This window comes from Parasteatoda tepidariorum, chromosome 6, assembly GCF_982258835.1.
Source record: "Parasteatoda tepidariorum strain Cologne lab strain chromosome 6, Ptep-v5.0, whole genome shotgun sequence".
Taxonomy (NCBI): Eukaryota; Metazoa; Arthropoda; class Arachnida; order Araneae; family Theridiidae; genus Parasteatoda; species Parasteatoda tepidariorum.
Window position 1 is genome coordinate 6,150,181 of NC_141760.1, and position 22,761 is coordinate 6,172,941.

General features: G+C 29.9%; 1 protein-coding gene and 1 long non-coding RNA gene across 4 annotated transcripts in view; one reads left to right on the forward strand and one right to left on the reverse strand.

The window, feature by feature from the left end:
* The window catches only part of LOC107452888 (uncharacterized), a 77,552-nt gene extending 59,824 nt beyond the window's left edge, over window positions 1-17,728 (reverse strand). Inside the window, exon 1 of one of the 2 annotated variants that reach the window (XM_071179037.2) lies at window positions 17,577-17,728. The gene's annotated coding sequence lies outside the window, so the exon portion shown is untranslated. Of the gene's footprint in view, window positions 1-4,886; window positions 5,346-17,576 lie in introns of those variants that run through there. The other variant, XM_043044687.3, reaches the window with a different exon arrangement.
* Window positions 17,729-18,023: 295 nt separating this feature from the next.
* LOC107452898 (uncharacterized) overlaps window positions 18,024-22,761 on the forward strand; it is a 116,369-nt gene continuing 111,631 nt past the window's right edge. For both annotated transcript variants that reach the window (XR_015434503.1, XR_015434502.1), the window contains exon 1: window positions 18,024-18,165. This is a non-coding gene — a long non-coding RNA (uncharacterized LOC107452898). The remainder of the gene's footprint in view (window positions 18,166-22,761) is intronic.

Here is a 22,761-nt window from a genome sequence, read left to right on the forward strand (position 1 = left end):
GTAACCATTATAGCGCTTATGCGTTGTTTAAACTATACTTTAATACGAATGATTTTTTTGTCACAAAGACGGCAAACGCGGCTATTAAAAAAAAAAGCTAAGAGCTTCTGATTTGATTGTGAAAGAGGCGATAAAAAAATTCTAAAAAAAAAAAGCAGCAAGCAGTAATTAGTAGCTTAAAAATAATTAAAGCAAGTTTCCCCCTTACATAAGTGGTTATTTTGAGGTATCATACATGTTTTATAAGAGGAGAAAGATTTTTTTTTTTTTAAATTTCGTTTCGCTTTTTATTATTATTTTCTTAATGCTGAGGTCTGTTAAAAGATTCCATTTTGATAAAAACATTTATATTTTGAAAGCTAAATTGCTAACAATTTTTTTTTCAACCAAAACAATAAGTGGTTTTTAAACCATTATTACCTAAATGTAATTTTTTAGCAATGTTTTAAATGTAATATTCGATGTAATAAAACTAACTGATAAAAGGTTTGCCTGAAAACATTATTTTTTTTACTTGAATTAAGTTGAAAAATTTGTAACAATTTACTTTGACAATTTCTTGTATGTTAAAAATTTAATTCACTTTAATGTCTTTATTATTATTATTATTATTATTATTATTATGATTGTTAGTCTTTCAGTTGGAATTGCATCGCATTTTAAACATCTACGTTAATTTTTTACTTGACAAGAATGAGCCAATCCCAATTTTGATGCATAGTTCAAATTTCGACTGAGCACATACTGTTCCAATAATTAATGTACTATATATAAACACGGGAAGCCAAATTATGATAAAAAAATTTTCCTCCAATAATTTAGAGAAAAAAGTCAAAAGTAAGAATTATGTATTTTTCATATTCCTATCATACGACCATTTCAGTTTTATCGACGTAACATTGATTCAATATATTAGAGAGATTTTGCAAAGCACTACGGTTTCATTTCATTCTAACATAACGCTATCTGAGCTTCACAGCGCATGAGCAAAACTTTCAATGGGAGTATTGCTAAGGGGTACAAAATAAGTTTCTAGTACACAAAACGAGTGGAAGAGAGAATTATATATTGGCAGGGGTCTGTCCAGACATTTTGTGAAAGGTCCGTTTTTCGTGAAATTGTGAAAAAATTACTCGCATTCTTTCAACCAGGGTCCGCTTTTATGAATTTGTGCAAATAGGGTCCGTTATTGCAGGAAAAAAAAATTTTCAATGAGTTTTTAAATTGTAAAGACATACAAGATTATGCTCAACACTGTAAAATTATAATTAAAAAAATTAAATTTTAAAAAATAAACAACAATTGCTGCTTCTAAATTAGAGATGCAACATACAAATATTTGGTATTTAGCCTATACTGCTGAACGCAGAATATTAATTTCGGACGAATAATGGAAGAATCGTCTGCCGAAGACAAAACTTAATTCGTTTACATCCATCTTTCTTGTTTTCTGCCCTGGAAAGGGTTTATTCGATTCATAAAATAAGGATGAAGATGAACAAATTTGTGAAGGGTCCGATTAAAAGAAAAATCATTTTGTGAAGGGTTTTGTGAATTTCTTCTAAACAGACCCCTGATTGTTATTTACTATCTTCGATTATTTTCATATTTCAAAACACAGTTGTACTTGACAAATCTAGTACATTACCAATACAACTGAAAACTTTGTTCAAATAAATATCGTAATTCTGCGTACACAAATCCTCATCTACATATAATTAGAGACATTTTACCACACACGCCTATATAGGACGCTCTTCCGATAAAGTTGGAAATGTGGCTTGTTATTATATTTATCAATATATTATATATATATATGTACTATATAGATTCGCTACTACTTATTAATCGTCATTCAGACCACGAAACCCATTGCATCACAATATGAAATAATATTTTATATGGAGCACACACACACACACAATGCTCAAGAAAACAGAACTAATATTTAGTTCAAAATGTCACTAGGAGACAAAGTATACCGGTTAGAACAAAAGAAAGTTAAGTGAGGCCCATTATCGAACGCAATAATTGTTCTTCTATCATCGAGGGTCATCTATGAGTGAAATACAGAAATAACGTCCAATGCTGCACGCTACATCGTCACTCTCTTCCTGTTTCTATTTATCGGACCCCCGACTCGTAACTTTTCCTCCTGACGTCATATCCGGCTTATGCAATTAAAAGAGTGGAATAAATAAGAGGAAATAATGCACTTTTGGCACGAGACAGAAATTTAAATGAACTTCTTTGGCGGGTGAGCGTAGGCGATGCATCAGGCTTAAGTTCGCTGAGACATGCAATATGACCGCTTCTTTTTCCATGGATTTTCCGACGAAAAATGAGATTTTTTTTAAGAAAAATAATCCTGGCGTGCAGGCACACTTATTTTAATTTTTCTTTCATGTGACGCAACTTTTTTTTTCTACGAAATATGAAAAGTTTTGAGCGACAGATATGTAAACTTTTTCTTCACTCTCAGAAAAATTGGTTGTACCACGTTGCACCATAATATCGACAGATTAAACCATAATACGGTGCAAATTAAATTCAACATTAACAGCGTGTTAAGTACTTTCGTTCGATTCAAGATGATGGTAGGAGAATCTAAGAGGACGCCATATCGCGGGAGAAACTTTTCATCGCAAATGCTCTATAACTAATTTAAAATTTAAAGTATAGAAAAAGTGAGTGCAGGCAAATCTAGAGAAAACCATGAAGTTTCAAACACTGAAAAGAAATTTTCAAAATATCAAAATGCAAACAAATTATTGGAATAGAACTTCCTTGCGTAATCATAAGTTAACTTCTCAGGTCGATACGAATTCCGCACTCGGCTTGCACCGACCACAGTGCTGACGTTAAATATCCTCACGGGTAGACGGTATCATGGGTTAGAATCCACTTGCCATCAGGCTAACCGTGGGGGGTTTTCGTGTTTTTTCCTTTTCGTATAACGCAAATGCGGGTTAGTTCGATCGAAAAGTCCTCCAAGAAAGCAGGAAAATTTCTCTCAATTCTTGATACAGAAGTTCCCTTGTCTTCTGTATTGGGTTCAAAATTACAAGGCTACGGAATTTAACGTTAATAGTCGTAAACCCAAAATTGGGATTTGCCACCAGGAGCGATAATATAATGCAATAAAGAAGTAGGATAATATGGATCTGAGCTGTATATTAAGGTTGCAGCAAATTCGAACATTATTAAGGTTACCCAAACTTTGTAACATTATTGCACGTACTGTCTATAAAATTAAGTATGATATTAAAATTTAATATATTAAAACCCGGGAAATCAGTAGCTTTAAAAAATTCTACTCTTTTGATAGCACTACACCAATCTCTTAAGACTACAAAAAATTTTCAAATTACTTTTAGTACTATTAGTATAAATTCACTTTAAATTTTACAAAGTATTTTCAAAGTATATTGAACAGAAATCAATATAATAATTGTTAAACTCCATAGAATTTCCTATTTTTTTTTTCGTAATTAATATTAAACTGATTTCGTAAATTTAAATAACAATAAAAATATTTCTGAATTGTCGTAAGAAAAATGTGTACGTTCTTATTAGGTAACTTGTGAGATGGTTAGAAATGCTAAATAAATTGAGTCAACGTCATAATGTTAGAATACAACATAATCATAATATTAGAATGCAACATATTATAATTCTTGTCATTAAGTTTCAAAAAGGATTAAATTTTCCAAAAATATGGTTAACTTTTCCTGTTGCAGCGAATTTGAACGATATTATGATAGCAACACACGATGAATTACAAATCAAATCACGGTAAAAAGTACCAGCAATGAACTAGCAATACCGTCGAATCAAAGAGCCTATACTTTCTACTATAAAATCCATTTTTGCCATAAAAATTTGCAGAACAAAAAAAATTTCATATACCGTAATTTTTACTGTAAAAATTACTACATAAAATTTCACGGTAACAATAGATTTTACTGTTGCTGCACTCATGGTGCCAGTCCCTTTTACCGTAATTTAATCCTGAATTTTTTACAGCACACGTTCCCAAAATTTTTAACACTATATTAAAACGTACAGCGAAAATCACGAAACAACGATTCAGAAATTAATCTAAATTATAAAAGGAAAAAAATCTTCTAATTTATTGTTAGATATACCTAAGAATCAATAAATATTAATTTATCAAGACTTATTCAAATCCAGAAATAAATATGTTATATTAAATTTGTATAAGCAAAAAAATAAATAAATAAATAATCTAAACTAACGATTGCATAATTTTTTTTTCTAATTGATGTGTGTAACTAAAGTCTAGAAACACATTCAAATCCTGAATTCTTATCCTATATCAAAAATTGCATCAATAAAAAGAAAACCTAAACTGACAACAATATAATTTTTTTAATATAACACAATAATTTCCTATCCTATTTCAAAACTTCCATCAATAAAAAGAAAACCTAAACTGATACCAATAACAGATACCTAAACTGACAATAATATTTTTTCTCCCTTAAAACTGATTTTTGTACGGTCTAAACTCTAGATATCAATTTCTTTAATAATGCATAGCCAAATCCAGAAATAAATATTTACAAGTCGCGAACTTGAATCTAAAACAAAAATTAAAAAAATATAATTGATTTGTTGAATGGATTAAAGTTTAAAAATCAATAAGCATTCATTTATCCAAATCCTGAAATAAATGTTTAACATCCATCCATAAAAACCTAACTGAACTAACGATAACTTGGATACAATTTAAATAGTAAACAAATTATTCAACAAAGTTTCAGGACAATAATTTCATTACTGAAGATTAACTCGATAAAATGAATTTCTCAAGCATGCTATTAATAAGTAAATAACGAAGAAACTAAATTTCTTCACCGTACCTTCTAAAACTTGGAAGAGCCACCTGTTGATTTAAATTCCGTCAAAATATCCAAAACACTATTGAAAGTGGAAAGAAAAGCCATTAACGCGAAAGAGAATCTTCCCAAGTGTATTCGAAGAGGCATGAGATCGACTTCATTAAAACTTTTCCACACACAAGACAGCAGAGAGTCCGGCATGCGCACACGCCTTTACACATGACTGGTGATCAGCAGCAGGAGATGGCCGGACAAGAATTGATCGGGTGACTCAACCACTGGGACCCACGCGGAAGATGTGCGGTCAGCCTAGGTTTTACAACAACACCGCCCCGATTGCATCATCGTCTTTCGGATAGTGTTTATGGATTGTCCGTCATCAAGTATTAAAGTTGACGTGGAGGTTTTATAATGTTGGAAAATGCTGTGTGACATTGTTTCAATCTGGAAGTGAAACAATCCGAATGGAGTGTGACTAGAGATTAGTCACATTGGCGCACCTTAAGTTTAACGATAGCAGTTTCCCTCTACACTTTATGCGTAAAATAAGATTTATTTTAATGTAATGGATTGTGAAACTAAGCATTTCGACAGTTAAAATATAATTATCAATACAAAAAATTGATACAATACGAGAGTGTTTCAGAAAAATTTTAATAACACAAATTTGCAATAGAAAAACTTTTAATATCAATGCATAAATAAATTCAATTATTAAGGAGAAATCCAATACTGTTCAAAATAATACTAAATTAAAAATATAATAATTAATTATGAATATAATATATCGTATATGAAGTACCCTGATGACTAACAATTAGTCAATTTGCATGTTTTTTCCATGCTTTTCGATATTTTTTTGTATTTAGAATAATATAGTTTGAATTTAACGCGAACGTTTTAATTATTAAAGAGATTTCGGTAATACTTAAAAAGAATATTTATACATATTCAGTTTTGACTAGAAAAGTTTATTATAGTAATATTTTATTAACGTCGCACTAGAGACGCATAATGAGCTATTGGCGACGGTCTAGGAAGCATCCCTAAGGACAATCCGAAGACATGTCATCGTAACTTTAATCCTCTGCAGAGGAAATAGCATTCCGATTTGGTAGCCCGGCGACCTGCGCGCGACGTCTAGCACGGTTTCGCTTACGGTAGGAAAGTTTAACGATGACCGATACCGTACATCCTTGGTCCCATCGCAGACTGATCAAAGAGGGAGTTATCATCACTGGGAATTGTCTTTTTCCGATAAGTTCTCTGCGGGACAAAGTTTATTATAACGATTTTTAACTAAAACACCCTTAAATTAACTAACTTTATTGATAATTTTTTAACCGTAAATTATTTTTAAAATATCTAATCACAAGTATTAGAACATGCATACAAAGCAAGGCATGATTGCTGTAAAAACATGCTACCACATGTTTTTACTGTAAGCACTTATAACACATAGATGAAGTTTTGATAGAAATAGTTGATAAGCAATGTCACAAATTAAGGACATTGATAGGTATAAAAATTAATACAGTTACGCATATTTAATAATATACAAACAACTAAAAATAAATTGAGTATTAAAACAAAGTTATAGGAAAAAATATACAGAAAATAACAGGGAAAATAAACCTAAAGGGTAGAACGCATTGTGTCGCACGTTTTTTTCACAATGTTTTCTTAAATTAATAATTTTTAAATATAAAATCATAATAACATTTCAGGTAACACATAAATATACAACATTTAAATGAAAAATGCAAAATAGGCAAAAGGCAAAGCTCGAAGTATTGTGTTATAAACAGTGGAGAAATATCAGAATTTTAATATCGCGAAATATCAACTATTTATATATCGTCAAGGAATATATTATTTACGATATATCAAGAAATATCCCTATTTCACGATATGTTGCAATATTTTCCCAATTTAACTATAATTAGTTATTCAGCTGAAGGTTTCTTTTTAAAAATATGAGTAAAACTTTTTTTTCTATTCGCATTAGGTACAAAGCATCGAAACATCTTTACAGAATATTTTTTCTCTCCTCTCTAGTGACTAAAATGTTAATTAATTTGTGACATCTGCAAGACTTTACAGTAGAATAGCTTTTATTAAAAATTTTCAGAAATCTTAGTAAGAATTTGAAATTAAAAAATAAAAATTCGAATCCATTCTTGTAGTATAAAGGGGGGAAAATTCAAAAGAATAAAAAAAAATTCAATTCTTGATTATATTTTTGACTTTAGAATTTAATGCAAATATTTTAAAAACAGTTGAACACCTACTTCAATTTTTTTAATTTTTTTATTTCGTTTCCTTTTTGTACCTGTCTCAAAAATATGAGAAAGAAAGAAACGAAACTAAAATAAATAAATGAAATTCACGATGAGAATGTATTCTCAAAAGCATATGTGAAATATATATATATTGTCTCATGAAAATTCTGCATAAGTTTTAAAGTAGTAAAGAAAAAATACAAATTATTCCCATCATATTAAACTATTAACCCGAAGAGGACAAAAACTTGATTGATTGTACACTTTCTTGAATATTTAATCCACTCAAATATATTGAAAACGATTTTTAATTCTCACATTTTTTTCAGCAATTTTTTCTTACTCCAAAAATTTGAGATTACGCGAAACAAAGGTAAAAACCAAATGAAATTTATGATGGCATCATCAGCAGTCACGAATCAACATACATCTTTGTTTTTTAAAATATCCAGATTTAATCACGATGTAAGGAAGAAATAACCCTGATGCCACTGACACACGAATAAGCCACCCATGCTTTCTCACTCACAAAAAAGAACAAAATTCACACCCAAAAGCATCATCGAACATTACTTTCTCTGTGGTTGCCTTTAATCTATTAAGATGATGTTGAATGAAAGACCCAGAATTCGGACGGCAATTTGTTGATAAATTAAAATTGGACCACCCAGTGTCTTAAAAAAAGAATAATAATAATAAAAAAAGAATGAAAGAATAGAACGAAGAGGAGAAATCGAAAAATAGAGAAGAGAAGGGACTGTTTATCGACCGAAGTTTCTTCCGTTCAGAACAAATGCGCGTTCTGCTCTGCTTCATAGAGGGACGGAGAGAGCGGGAAGCTAGGCTTTTTATCAATCTTCTTTTATTTTGTTTTATTTTTATCTTCTTCCTATATGTTCCTATTTGAGTCCATAAGAGCTGTTTGAAATTCTTCAACCATTCAGGTAAGAGGGGGCGAGGGTAAGAAGAACAAAAGCTTATTTTAAAGTTGTGGAAGTTTATGTATATACATAATTTCTAATGAAATGGCAACGTTGTTATAGCAGCTTATTAATTTAGTTGCAATGTCATGGATGGCAATGTTATGTTTGAAGTTAAATATAAATTGCTTAGATGTTATTCGCTATGTATCTAAATATAATATCAAGAAAAAAAAGTTGCGTAGATTAAGAGCCAAATACGCTATATTTTTATTTTATTTATTATTTTTTTAAACATACAAACCTTGGTGTTTATAGTCGTAGTTTTTTAATAAAAGTAAAATGTATTTACATTAACGGTAGCGTAATTTAATTATTACTAAACTTGAAAATAAAAATTTATAAATAATTTTGAAATAATCTTCGACCACCAAGATGCGAATAATATTTGGATGAAATTTAAAGCCAGTGTGGATCATTTACAGAGTATTCACAAGGCAGCAATCTAAGCTCGCCTATCAGACTTTGGAGCTGGGGCATTTCCCTAAATAGACGTAGAATTTAATACAAAAAGTACCAGATACAACTCATATACAGGAACTCGTTGGTTTCTCAAAATTCAATGCGGATTTCTACTTTTTATTACCATAGGCGTAGAATTTAATATAAAAAGTATCAGATACAACTCATACAGGGATTCATAGATTTTTCAAGATTCAATGCGAATTCTAACTTTCCGTAACCATAGGCGTAGAATTTAATATAAAAAGTATCAGATGCAACTCCTGTTCAAAGCTCATAGGCTTCTCAAGAATTAATACGAATTCCAAATTCCCATGGCTAATAAGTCTTGACCACAAAAATGTGAAAAGGAAACCTCCATGATTAATTCCAGATCATGTTGCCTTTTGTTGAATTAGATAGATGATGATGAAGAACTGTTGGGAATGCTAAAGAAAAGGACAGACTGAGGGGGGCAGGTTCAGATCCCTCAATTTTTTTTTTCCTTAAGGGCAGAAATATTGAAAGAGCCAGCTGAGCTGGGAGGGGAAATTTCCTATTGTAAAAAGGAATCTTTTGTCCTGTCAACGGGGTGAACAAGAGATGTCAGCCATGGAGATAGACTTACAATGGATGGCCTATTCCTACTGAAATGCCTAAATTATTTTTTTTTCCTTTAAAATATTAGGAGCAACAATGGTACCTGTAGCTAAAAGGCTGGTGACTCAGATAGACCTGAGCTCTTAGTAAAGGCCAAATAACATTTAGAAAATACTTTAATCATTTTAAAAACTAGCTATAAAATCAATTAGCTTAAATATTTTTACCTTGTAGTATTTGACGCGTGAACTTGTAATGCAAGCCCCTAGCAAAAAAATAACTTGGGCCTTTATTGGACACATATTCACGAATCTTGATTGAATAAGGGTTCAAAGGGCCGATATTTTACCGATATCGGCCCTATATAGAGTTGTCAGATCCACCCGATATTTTATATTCATTATTCAGCCAATGCAGGCCCTATATTGAATGTATATAGGCCAATATTGGCCTTATATGGGACCAATATTGAAAAATATAGACATTTCAATATTGGTCCCTAGGTACATGTTCATATAGCACCGATTTTAAGACCAACTGGGGATATTTTTTTTTATTAGCTTTAAAAACAGAATAATAAATTGTCTTATTTATTGTCTTATTATTTATTTGGAGTAAGATAGAACTTTACTTATCAAACTTTTAAAGGCAGTAGTTGTAATCCTTTAAGATTATTAAAAATTAATTTCAATATTTATTTCTTTATAACATTTAAAGCATTTGACTTGTATCTAAAATGCTGGTCACCCAGAAAAAAGTATTAAAAAATTTTTACATAAAATTCCTTTAAACATTTTCTCAAAAAAAAAATGTTTCAAATATTTCATTTCGATTGTTTCACTATGGTATATTTATGTATATTATGATTTTAAATCGTATGATTTTTTTTTTTGTTTTTTTTTTCTCGTGTTCGATTGTAGGATCACAATCGTTTTTTAATTTTTATTGACGAAAATTAAAATATTGCAATCAATATTACTAAAAAGAACTTAAAGGAATAATGAGAATAAGAAATATTAAATTCTAGATAATGTTTTTAAAAGTTGCTGGATAGATTAATAATGAATGCTGCATAAACGATATCTTACATATAAAATAAAACAATATATTTCTATATGTAAAAAAATAACTTGATTCAACTTACACAAAAATAAATGTTGTATAATTATAATTAATTTTTTTTAAATATCTTTTGAATTTAAATAAATTATTCAGCAGTACAAGTATTTTTTATTTATTTTCATTTAGCGGATTTTGTTATTAAATAAAATTTAAATATGAAATTACCTATTAAAATAAACTGACAATCATAATCAATAGATAAATCACTTTTCCGACTGGATTTCATGATTTTGAAGAATCACGCAACGCATAAAATTCTCAGTTTTTAGTTAATATCAAGCATAGTGTAAATCGTAATCCGGAAATTATTAAATCAGTGAAGGATTTCATAAAGAAATAAATAGAAAAAAAATGGCGAAATTGAATATTCTATCAAGGAATACGTACTTAAAAATGATAATAATAAAATATGCGTATTAAAAATGAATAAAGTGTTATAATAGGTCAAAAGTAAAACTCAATCAAGCAAATATATTTCTATATAACTCTTGTCAAGTTAAGGAAAAATTAATAAAATCGTAAAGAATAAGATTAAAAAGGAAATTGGCGTTATCTTGGAAGAAAATTGTCACTCAATAGAAAAAAGTAAACATATATATTTTTTTCTTTAAGTCGAAAATTTCCTTCTCTATTTACGTGAATTATGCAAGGAGGGGAGGCAGGGGAAAGGAAATAGTTCAGGGCTAATCACGTGGACGGTCTATTTCACAAAGAGCACGCCGATAATTGAATACTTATGACAAAGAATAACGCGTGAGGGTGGAAAAAAGAACTTTACGGATGATTTTTTTGATATTAGTTACTAAATATCACGCTAAAGTGAACAAAAATCTCGCTAAAATGGATTCATCGCGTTGAAGCGTTTTTTGAAAACGTAATTAATGTACAAATACGTGAGTTAGGTTTTATTTGATTAAAAGACATACATGAAATTTTGAAATTTCGGTCGTCATTTCGAAATTCAAAATATTTTATTTAAGTTACTTGCAAGCTAAATTTTATTTCACTTTTTTACAGTCAATCTTTTTTTAAAAAAAATAAAAATTTAGTCTACGAAATAAAAATTAAAAAAAGCATAAAACCTGTGCTACAAAATTTTGAGGAAAAGAAGTCTTTTCTGTAAGTGCTAATTTTTTTCTTCTTTATCGAATCCATACATACATTTTTATTTTATTTTATGCCTAACAATTTTTAAATAGTTACAACTAATTATATGTCACTCATAATTAGAATAATTCATGTTAAAATACTGATATCTATAATAATAAAATGAAAAGTTTATCTATGTGCTTGTCTGTGTCACTTTTATAACTCCAGAACCATTTGTTATATCATTTTGAAATTTTGGACAGCAAACAAATTTAGCCCCCTATAAATTTTTAATATATATTTTCGAAAAAATTTGATTAAAAAAAATTAACAAGAAATATTTGCCTATGAAAATTTCTAATGAAATGTGATTAAGTACTACATATACAAATATAGATTATAATTCAATAATGCTAGTTAATCATGTCTTCGTGTATTAAAGGATGGGTTATTTGCTATATTTTGGTATTTAATTGATTAATTAGAACAGTCAGTATACCGCGTTCTGCAAATTCGATTACATTCGTACCAAAAACAATGAATACACTTTAAACTATTTCTAGAAGTGCCGCCGTGGATTGATCGTAAAGACACGTAGATCGAGATCGTAGATTAAAGATATAGTAGAAAACCGAAATCAAGCATCACAGGTTGCGGTCAGTAAGCGGATGGGTGATCACTTTGATCAGCCTGCGTAGGGGCCGAGGGAGCGTGGTATCGGCCCTCGTGAAAACTGTTCTACCGTAAAGTGCTCGACTTTGCTTGCAGGTCGTCGGGCTACCAAAGCAGGGAAGCCATCCTCTGTGCAGAGGATCAAAATTGCGATGACATGTCTTCGGATCATCCTCGGGGATGTTTCCCAGACCGTCGCCAATAACCCACTGTGCAGTTTACTTACTATTTTCAAAAGCAAAAACTTTATTTCCTGTCTTTATGCCTATGAGAATCAGAATCCACATTACTATTATGTCAGCGTCTGCAATCTTTCAAAAATCTTTTTAAAAATTAGAGGTTTTTCCTTTTGTTTAAATATAAGATGATGCAAGTTTGCTGCGAGGTGAATAAATAAAATACACATGACGGGAATTTTTTTTTCTCCCCTTTCCTGCAAAAATTAACTCTTTTTTAACGATTAGCATAAAATATTCCGTTAATGATTATCATGCAAACGATAGTAACACAGTGCATACTTCTATTATGACATGTTCTGTACTAAATTTACAATTTTACTTTAATGTATTTATTAAGAAATCTGTTTCATAAATACCAAAATAATAAAATGCATTTCATATACTGCATAAAAAAAATTTAAATCTTTATGTGTTTGCTTTTCATCAACTATTTAACTCTAATTTTTTTTTCCTCAAAAGAACCTACAGCTTATTGAAAAAAAAAAACAGGTTCTTTTTTTCAACCAACTTCGTGGGAGGGTACAACGAAAGATGACATTGATTCAATGAAATAAAATATAAATAAAGGTGGGGTAAGGAAGGGGAATAAAAAAAAAAAAAAAACTTGCTCATCCGCGGATTCTTAACGCGTCGTATGCTGGTGGCGAATTCGCTCTGCGGCGTTGCCGGCATACGGCAGGGGAGGAGGTTGCCGTACATTTCGCTAAGGTCACTGACACGTCAACCAACTGATTTCATCTGGATTTTAATTGCTACATAGTGACTATTATTGCTATAGATGCTTTCGGCACTCTCTCAAATCTCGGATGTTGCCCAAATTATAATAATGACCGAACATTTAGAAATAAAATCGGGCAGGGTTCCAGGCAATAGGGTGGGTATTGTGTGGATATTTTTCTTAAAAAATATATTAAATTAAGAATTAAAATACACAATAGGTAGAATCCCAAACTGGAATTTTAATTATTAAAATTTCAGAACATTGACAATTTCGACGTAAGCAAAATATTTACTTTGAAAATATAGTTTCTTTCCTTTCTTTTTTTTCGAATGGAGAGTGAAATTTGATGTACAATATGCATAATTAAAATATATATATATATATATATATATTATTTTTTCTACGGCAAAAAATGTTACTTTACACCCCCCCCCCCCGATTTGAGTTCTAATATTGCTAGTTTTATTTTGGAAATAATAATAACAAAAAAAAGAAGATATTAATTATCATTCATTAAAAAATTGATTTGTAATTATAAGCAATTACACGCCGTGGTTCGTCATTGGGTAGGCAAGCTAGTATCCACGGCAGCAGGGTCCCAGAACCAAGATAAAACGTCTGTATGCACACACTATATTCTTTTATATGCAATGAAATCTGAAAATTAATGAGCTAAGACAATTTCGTACTTCACTGGACAAAAATGTATACATTACTTTCGAAGTCGGATTATAAGCATTAACTATTCTGGCTAACACTGCCGACATGCGTATCCATGTTAGTCGGTTTGATTACCATTGGGTAACAGGTGGTGCGAGGAGCTGTGCACAATGTGATTGACACTATAGACAATAATAGTGTATCGTGCGTGGACAAAAATAGTGTATCATGATAGTAAACAGAATGTTCCTTAGAATTATTAATTTAAAATTATCGAACGAATCCGAGTTCTCTGATTCCATAGTGTTAAAACATGATATTTGAAGATGGGCATAGTCTTCGAATAAGCACGGGAGAAAAACAAATATGTTTGGAGGAGGGGACTTAATAATATAATGACCCTAGTCGAATTAAAAAATTTTTTAAAAAGAAAACTATTAGTCATAAAAAAATAAGTGCAGATTAGATTTTTTTGGATCCACCAAACTTTTTACTCTTTTTTGTTTATTAATAGTATGGAAATTAAGAAATTATGTGCAAGTATGTGTTTATGTTTAAAGCTTTTATTTGAAATTTTGCATAAAATCTATTTCTTTTTAACGAAAAATAAGAAAGATCAGTGAATTATTTATTGTTTAACAACTTACAGTTCAGATGTCGAAGGTTTGGTGTCAGTAAATTAAAGTCTTATCAGTTATCTAAAGTCTTTAATTTTTCAACTGGGCCTTCTGGGGGAATGAGTGGTTATGATGTTGCCTTCTGTGTTTGGTATAATGTGTGTTATACTGGTTATAATAACGAGACGTTTGGCTCGGCCCTATCCGTGGAAGGCTCCAACTGAACGGCTATAGAACTGCATCGAGAGTCAGTTGTAATATGTGCTATTCCGATTACAATAACGAGAAGTTTGGCTCGTTTTTTTTTTGTGGAATGCTCCAGTTGAGCGCCAGGCACGTATGTTAGTTATGGCTCGTTAACAGGCTTGAGCGTTAGTTATAATACGCGCATTATTGTTCATAATATCGAGAAGTTTGATTCGGTCTTCCCACCCGTGGAAGTAACTATAACTGACTCGTGCGTTAGTTTTAATATGGGCTATACTGGTTATAATGATGAAGAATGTATATTTCTATGGTTATCTAAATTAGTACAATCATAGTACGTGAAACTATCATTTGAATCCATTTAGTGAATTGCAAACTTTCACTTTAATTCAAACATCTCCCAGCGCAATTTTTTAAAAAAGAAAGCTGCGTTTATGCTTGAACGCGTACATGCATTTTTTTTATTTTTATTATTTACACGTGTTTTAATATGAACTTATAACTAGCAATTGTATAATATTGAAACACGTAAGAAAAAAAAAACATTTTACTTTTTAAAAATTTTACTATGGTTAAAACAGAGAATATTTTAAAAATAACCTTTTTCTCTTCACAATACCTTACTCACCGATATCTTCACGAGCATCTCTGCGAGGCTCTTAAAAATATTATTAAATATAAGCTTCATACTTTTTAACGTATATTCTCCAGAGAATTTTATGAGCGACTAAGAAATAGTGCACTCAAATAAATCTAAATTAGAAACTACTCATTTAATAGTAATAAAAAATGACTGCTTTAAACTATGTTTATTATCTACATAATCTGCTCGTGCAAATATACGCACATTACAAATAGTTCAGCAAAAAAAAAAAAAAAAACTTAAATTTTTAGAAGTAGTTTATAAACTGTTCACTCCGTTATTAAAAGAATAAAATGTATGAGATGTATTGCAGAGCAATAATTATAACCCGATCTTATTAATAATTATTATTATTAAATCAACATCGATTTAATCAAAGAAAATCGCGTTTATATGCCAAGATACATGATAAAATGAACCATAATTTAATTTTTATTACTTACTGATCAAATTAATACAAACTATACGACGAGAATCTGGTCTAAACATTCTCAGGAAAATGAAGAATGTATCTAGAGAGGAGCAAAATAATAATTTGAAAGGCGTAAATTGTAATAAAATGCGCGCCCCCCCTAAATTATAACATAAACACTAGACTCCATTGAATTATTTTTTTCAGTTTGTCTTTTACGTTTACTAACACATCTTTTCGAACTTGAAATAAAAAACTGTTTTAAAACTTTTTTTTTTTGTTGGTAGTTTTATATTTCTGGTCAATTGGATGAGCTAAGAAAAGAGATACAAATGCTCTATCCTAACAAACTTATACATAAACGATATTATATTTGCCTGCAGTTTTCTACTTAAAGGCTTTGAATGTTAACTATGTATTAATGAAGAAGAAAAAAAATTATTACAACTATATTAAAAAAAGGCTTTTAAATCCTTACAAATTATAACTATGTCTAAAAGAAATTGTTACAAACTATGACTATTACTTAAACAATACATCCTTATAAGCTATTTCCTTTTTTTTTTTTTTTTTTTGGTTTTGTATAAAAAAATATATTTTTTACGAACTATAACTATGCCTTAAATATATACACTTACAAACCACAATATAACTATTCTTAAAAAAGTAAATCCATACAAATAACGATGATTTAAAAAAAAAAAAATCCTTTCTGAAATAAAAAAGTCTGATAAAACAACCAACTGACAATGTAATGTAAAACCTATTAAGCAAAAAAAATACTAACTATAATCTTAAAACGACACTATATATTCTTGCAATAAAGAATTATAAAATAAAATATTCTTTAAAAAAATCCCTCAAACAAAAAAATAAAATAAAAAGTTCCAAACAAATAACCTAAACCGAGCCTCATAGAATAGAGAGAGAGAGAGAAAGCAAAAAAAGAGAGAGAGAGTACGCGGAGGGTTTGCTTCCGCGCCGAGAGGAGCGGCGGCTGCCTTTCCAAAGGGGAAGAAGTCCTAACGGGGGTGGCCGACTTTCCCTCCGTGTGGCCAACAAGTGGCAGCCCACCTCAACATTCACAACAAAACGTTTCGAATGGAGATATACGTTGTTGGAATCTTAATTAATTTTTTCCCCATATAATTTTTTCGAGAATAACTATTAAGTATCCATTCCAAATTAACAACTTTATTTTTCAGTGAAATAAATTATGCAAAAGTATATAATTTTAGTAATAAAAATTGAACTGGGTTTAATAACATTAAAATTTATTTTATTTAAATATATTTTTTAAATAACATTACATTTAATTATGAATGAAAAGTAATTGATAGTTAACTATTTTTAATTGCTTGGTATTGAGTTGTTTGGTGCTTTATGAATAAGTTTATTGAGAGTATGTGAAAAATTATTAATTCTGAAACTTTCGTATTTTGTTTGGGGAAATATACACTCATTATGAAGGCTTTATGGAATGGTATTGAGTTGGCCAATTTTCATTGCAAATTTAAGTTTTTGGTATTTCAAGTTATGAAACTGCGATTATTTTTTTGCGAATGAATTTTCGCCCTATTTTTAAAGCAAAGTTTTTTTTTTAATTATTATTATTTCAGTTTAAATTAATTTCTCAGTCTTGATATCGTTTGAAAAAACTTATTCAAATTTTTAAATCTTTTGGAAAAATATCAATGAAATGAAAATCTGAGGGCCAAGTAATAAGTGCTAAGTGAAGTAAGTTAAAGCTCATAGTTTCACTCAAGTAGAAAGGGAAACTTTAAGAAATAAGTTATTCAACCCTATTAATTTATTAATATTGAAAAACGATGAAAAACCTACTTTAAATTTTTTTTTTTTTTGGAATTACATCTTGACTTAAAAATTTGTGAAGGCGTATTCAAAAAATTAAAAGTTGAAACTGTTTCCAAAAATAGAATGGGTTATGTTTAGAAGAAAGTTTTTTAGTCCCCCCTCCGTTACCCTACTTATTTATGAATATATTGAAAAATAAACAAAAACTTACTTAAATAAAAAAAAAATAATGCATCCTTTTCACAAATTGTATATTCCATGCGTAGTCCGTAAGTTCACCATAACAACATACACATTGAGCAGCACAACACACATGCACTAAACAATACTCTTCTATACCGACCGAAACCCAACTAGCCGTCTTTGGGGCGGCATGCGAAATACAAGTGCAAAGGGGGTCAAAATTCGGAAGTAGAAAGCGGGGGGAAAAGCAGAACACTTCAGCGTACGCCTGCTCTTCTCTGATTGGTCGGTCGCGGCCGGCCCCTGCCAGAGATTTCACTCGTATCCGACTCTTGGCCGCGTGCCAAATTGCTGATTCTCTCACGGCTTCCCCCAAGTCACGAGGGCCCACAATTGCCCTTTTAAAGAATAGTGTCTCCAAAATGAATTATTCCTCTCTACTATTCTTTTCATCATTCGAAAAGAAATCGAACAGATATCACCGATACTCATATTAATCCCGATCTACCTGTGATCGCGCTATGGATACCTATGTTTATGTGCGTGATCAGTTTGGCGTCGAAAAGAAGATAAAAAGGCAGCCATATTGGGAAAAGAAGTTAATCTGAGATGCTAATGTAAGTAATGTTATGTTCTTCTATTTACATATTAGAACGTTTTTTTTTCTTCTTTCATCTCCCAACATCGATCTTTCATCAAGATCTTTAATTTTCATTCCTTAGTTTGTGGCTGTACAATTTAAATGATGCTAAAATTGTTGGTGGAAGGTCGATGTTCGAGGTCAGTCCTGTCCCGCCCATTCTTTCTTATGGTTCCGCCCGAACTAAGTTCCAAAAACGCCCTAGGCCTGATAAAAAACGGATGCTGGCCCCATATTTACTAATGATAGGGTAAAAAAAAATTCATCTTGTATTTAGGGGGTACAAGGGGGGATTTTTTTAAGTACTCGAGATTGCCGTGTGTTATGACAATGTAGGAGCGGCAGTACTTGACTGTTGTGTAAAAATTCCACTGTCTTATTGTTTCTAAAAGAGTCACTAAAGTTAGCTTTTTGTGCACCTGCGTTTTATATCTATGAGAAGCAGTATTTTAAGTCACTACAACTTCACAGGGCAGTTTTACATTACCAAATTATTGTGATTTTTTAAAAATACGTTATTGAAGCTGCTTCCAGAAATTGTATTCTTTATTTAAAGCAAAATTTTTTCAGCCTAGAATTGGCTGTAGTATTGTTTCATTTCAATTTGCAGCTAGTAATGAAATTTCGTATGCATCCATCATTTCACTCTCTATATCACACGAGTCTTTTATATTTCAAAATTATAAATTATTTTGCTTGACCATGATCGAAGCTTTCAGAAATTGTATTATGTAGTGAAATGCAAAATTTATCCAGGATAGAAGTTACGGTATAAGTTAAACGTTTGTTACTTTTTGAGTATTAATTAATGCAGGTAGAGATTAAATTTACGATTTCGAGCAATAACATGCGTTAGAAGTTGAACATTTGGTACTTTTTTTCTTCTTAAATAGTATCAATATTAAAATTTATTTATTTAATTTTGATAAGTAAGTTGTTTAAATATGATTATTTTTATACAAAACAGAAAGCTACTTTATTTTAATGTCGAATATATACTTACTATCCTTTAAAAACAAATATTTTTTTTTTTTGTTACTCGGAAAAAAGCGAAAATCTTATTTCCACAAATCGTATACTTCAAATTTTGCATGAAATAAATAATACAATTATTGAATGCTTTAATCATGGTCCTACTAGATATTTTAACAATTTTGAATTATCCTGTGAAATTGTATTGATTGAAAATGCTTTTCTCCTAGGATTTCAATGCAGATGTCCTACTTTTAAAACTCACTGTATATTGCAATTAAAAAAAATTTAAATAAATTTACTGTTAATAATGCAAGCAATTTTCTTCTGCAATTTTAACATAGTTATTTTGATTGTTGTCTGCAAAATTTTGCTATAATGTTCAGTTTGAAATTTTTACTTTAAAATCTTGTATTCAATATGAAAACTGTTGTAAGTTGGTCCTTTTATTCCAATTGCATATAATTATATTTGATTTGATTTGTATAATATATATAATAAAATAATAGAAAAAATATATAGAATATAATTTGTATAATTATATTTGATGGTTTTACATATTTTATAAAGAAAAAAATCATTTAATTAATTATTGCCTGAAAACTTTTTTAGGGTAATTTTCAAAAGTGGAGTTTTTTTAAGATAGATTTTCAATAATTATTAACCATTATTCAATTTTTATGATGTACTGCAAAGCTGTTTCTTTGTTTTAAAATTGTAAAAACGACACTTTTTTTTTAAAAATATTTTTCATTAATACAATACTTTTACATTAGTAAATTTTATTAAAGACTATTCTGAAGTTCAGGAAATTTTTTAGTCGATACATGTTTTTCATAAATGTTCATCAATGAACATAAGTGAATTTTTCTGTTGATTTTCAATAGCTCGCTAAAAAAAAGTTAAAACTAGAAGCAAACAGTGATAGAATTCATGCTAGTTGTATAGGTAATAGCTTTTGTATGGGTGGTGTTTTCTCCAGCATAAAATATCGAGTTAAATAATAGAATCTTTCGAACATTTTTTATGACGTAGTTCTAAATTGTTTAATTTTCTTTCCCTCCCGAGAATTTTTATGCCGATTTAAGGATAGCTTGGCACGTGTAGCATACATAAAGCCATACTCTGTGAAATATTCTAAATAAATCACGGAGTTAGTGCAGCATTTCTAAAATTCATTTTACCATAGAATTAATTTTTTAAAAAGATTTTTTTTTTGCCCTTTTAAATGTTTTTTTTCTTCAATATTTCTCCCCTATATTGTTCAGAAGATATTTCTATGGTTTCGTTTTTACACTACTTTTTTTTTATGATAAGATTTTCTTTTATACTTATCAGGAACCCTTTTCAAATGATTTTTCTACACATCTATCGAACACTTTTAGAATAATTTTCTGTACTTCTTATTAATTTTATTTGTCTTTCAATTTTGGTAACGTGAATTAGGTACTGCATTAAATAAAGTATGGTTTTATTTCATGTAATACCCATTCTGTATTTATGTAATACCTATTTCAATAATCACAGTTGAATAATTATTAAAATTTTGTTCCATTTAATTTGATGGGATTTTTTATTATTTTTCTTTTCACTTATGAAGATTACTAAATGGCTCATTGTATTACAGTTAATCTTTCTTTGCTAAATAAATTTATATGCATGATGTAGTTACCATAGTAACATTTGTTGTTGCAAATTACTTAATTTATTATGAGAGAAAATCGTAAAAGAACCTATTGCGTAATGGAGATGTCTAACAAAAACAATTTAAGTAATGAACTCCTGAATATCTTTACGAAATTGCATTCAAATAGTGTAAACCACTTGTTAAAGTAGATTGACTATTTTTAACCAATATTTTTTTGTTCAAACTTCTTTACAGACTTAATACAGCTCAATTATATTTTGATAATGGAATGACAGATATTTGTTTTGGTGTTTTAAGATTTTAAATGCCTGATGTTTGGTATCCTATAAACTATTACGTTATGGGCGATACACATCTGAAAGAGTTAGATTAGGCTTAGTCAGAGTGAACTAGAAGAAATATAATTTTAAGTTAAATAAAGATATTTTAGGGGCTATACAAATATTACGTGCTGAGCTTGTTTTTGGCATTTTTGTATTCACCCTTTTCAACAAATTGCTAACCCCCTTCCACGCTGACGTAAATTCGTAACACCCTTCCCTTCCTGGTTGTTACTTTTGCAGTAGTAATCCAATTTCATGAATTTTAGGATTAAATCTGAATAAAAAGGTGTGAATTTAAACTAAATTTACGTTGAAGTTTCAAACCGCTTTGAAAGATTTCTTTCCTTAATTTTAGTTTTTATTTCAAAATGTGTCCAAGTGTTATTTTTTTACCAAATTTTTCTGTAATATTATTTTTTAATGTATTTTGAAAATAAAAGGACTTTAGTGTCTTGCATAAGCGTTATATTTATTACCTCTTCTTCTTTCCTTTATGTGCTTATTTAATATTTGAACGATCCCGTAGAAATAGTTATTATCATTTTTTTAAAACAAATTCGATGTATAGGATTTCAATTATAGTTTTTTTTTAATGATCATTATCCAAGTCAATTAATTTAACAGAATTTGAAAATCGCATCAGTAGTAGGTTATAATAAATGTTGACATTTTTAATATGGTAATAATATTTGCATAACTTGTTTATCGTTAGAAAACGTTTTGTGAAAAAATTCAGTAAATGACACACACTAGAGAACTCATTTTTTTGTTGCATTTATACAAGTACTTGATCTTACCTAATTCAAGTTTTATGGGGATTTCAAATCTAAAATGAGTTCCGTTCTGAAAGATACAGATTTTTTTCTTAAAGTTATATTTTTAGTTTCGTTTATTTTCTGTCTGAATGATTAAGTTTATAAAGAATGTATAGGTTAACGTACGTATGTTATTGTTAATGATCGAGATGGGTGTTTGTAGACTTCCACTGGTAAATGTTGACAAACACGTAGTCGCTTTGGTAAATGTCCGAAGTTAAATGTCACTTGCATACGGTATACTATACATTTTCCCGGTATGCCATACATCAATGGTTTTTAAAGTTGAGTGTCACTGCCCGGTATGCTCTACATCAATGTTTTTTTTTACGGTCAATTGTGACTGCCCTATATTCATTTAACTGGTACTCCAGACACTGATATTTCTCCTAATCTATCCTCAGCTGATATTAAAATATCGAATAAATACAATAATGTTAACGAATCAATTAATATCAAATCGGATATAACAAATATTTCGAAGATTCACTAAAGCGACTATGTGATTGTTGACATTCACCGGTGAAAGTCGACATTCTCTTGATGATTCACGGTAACTCATACACTTGTCTGCAATATCATGCAAATATCACTTAGACGAAAAGCATACGACTTAAACTTATCTCATAATAAACTGAAATGTATTATTGCCTTCTTTCTACCACGCACTGTGTATCAGAGAAGTGGGGACACTTAGTATTCACTCGAGAGTATTTTTTAAAAAGTGAAGGTTCAGACTATATTAATAAATCGCATAAAAACTTTCGCTTGTAGAAACAGATTGCAGATTTGAAAACAGGGTTGCGGAAGTATCT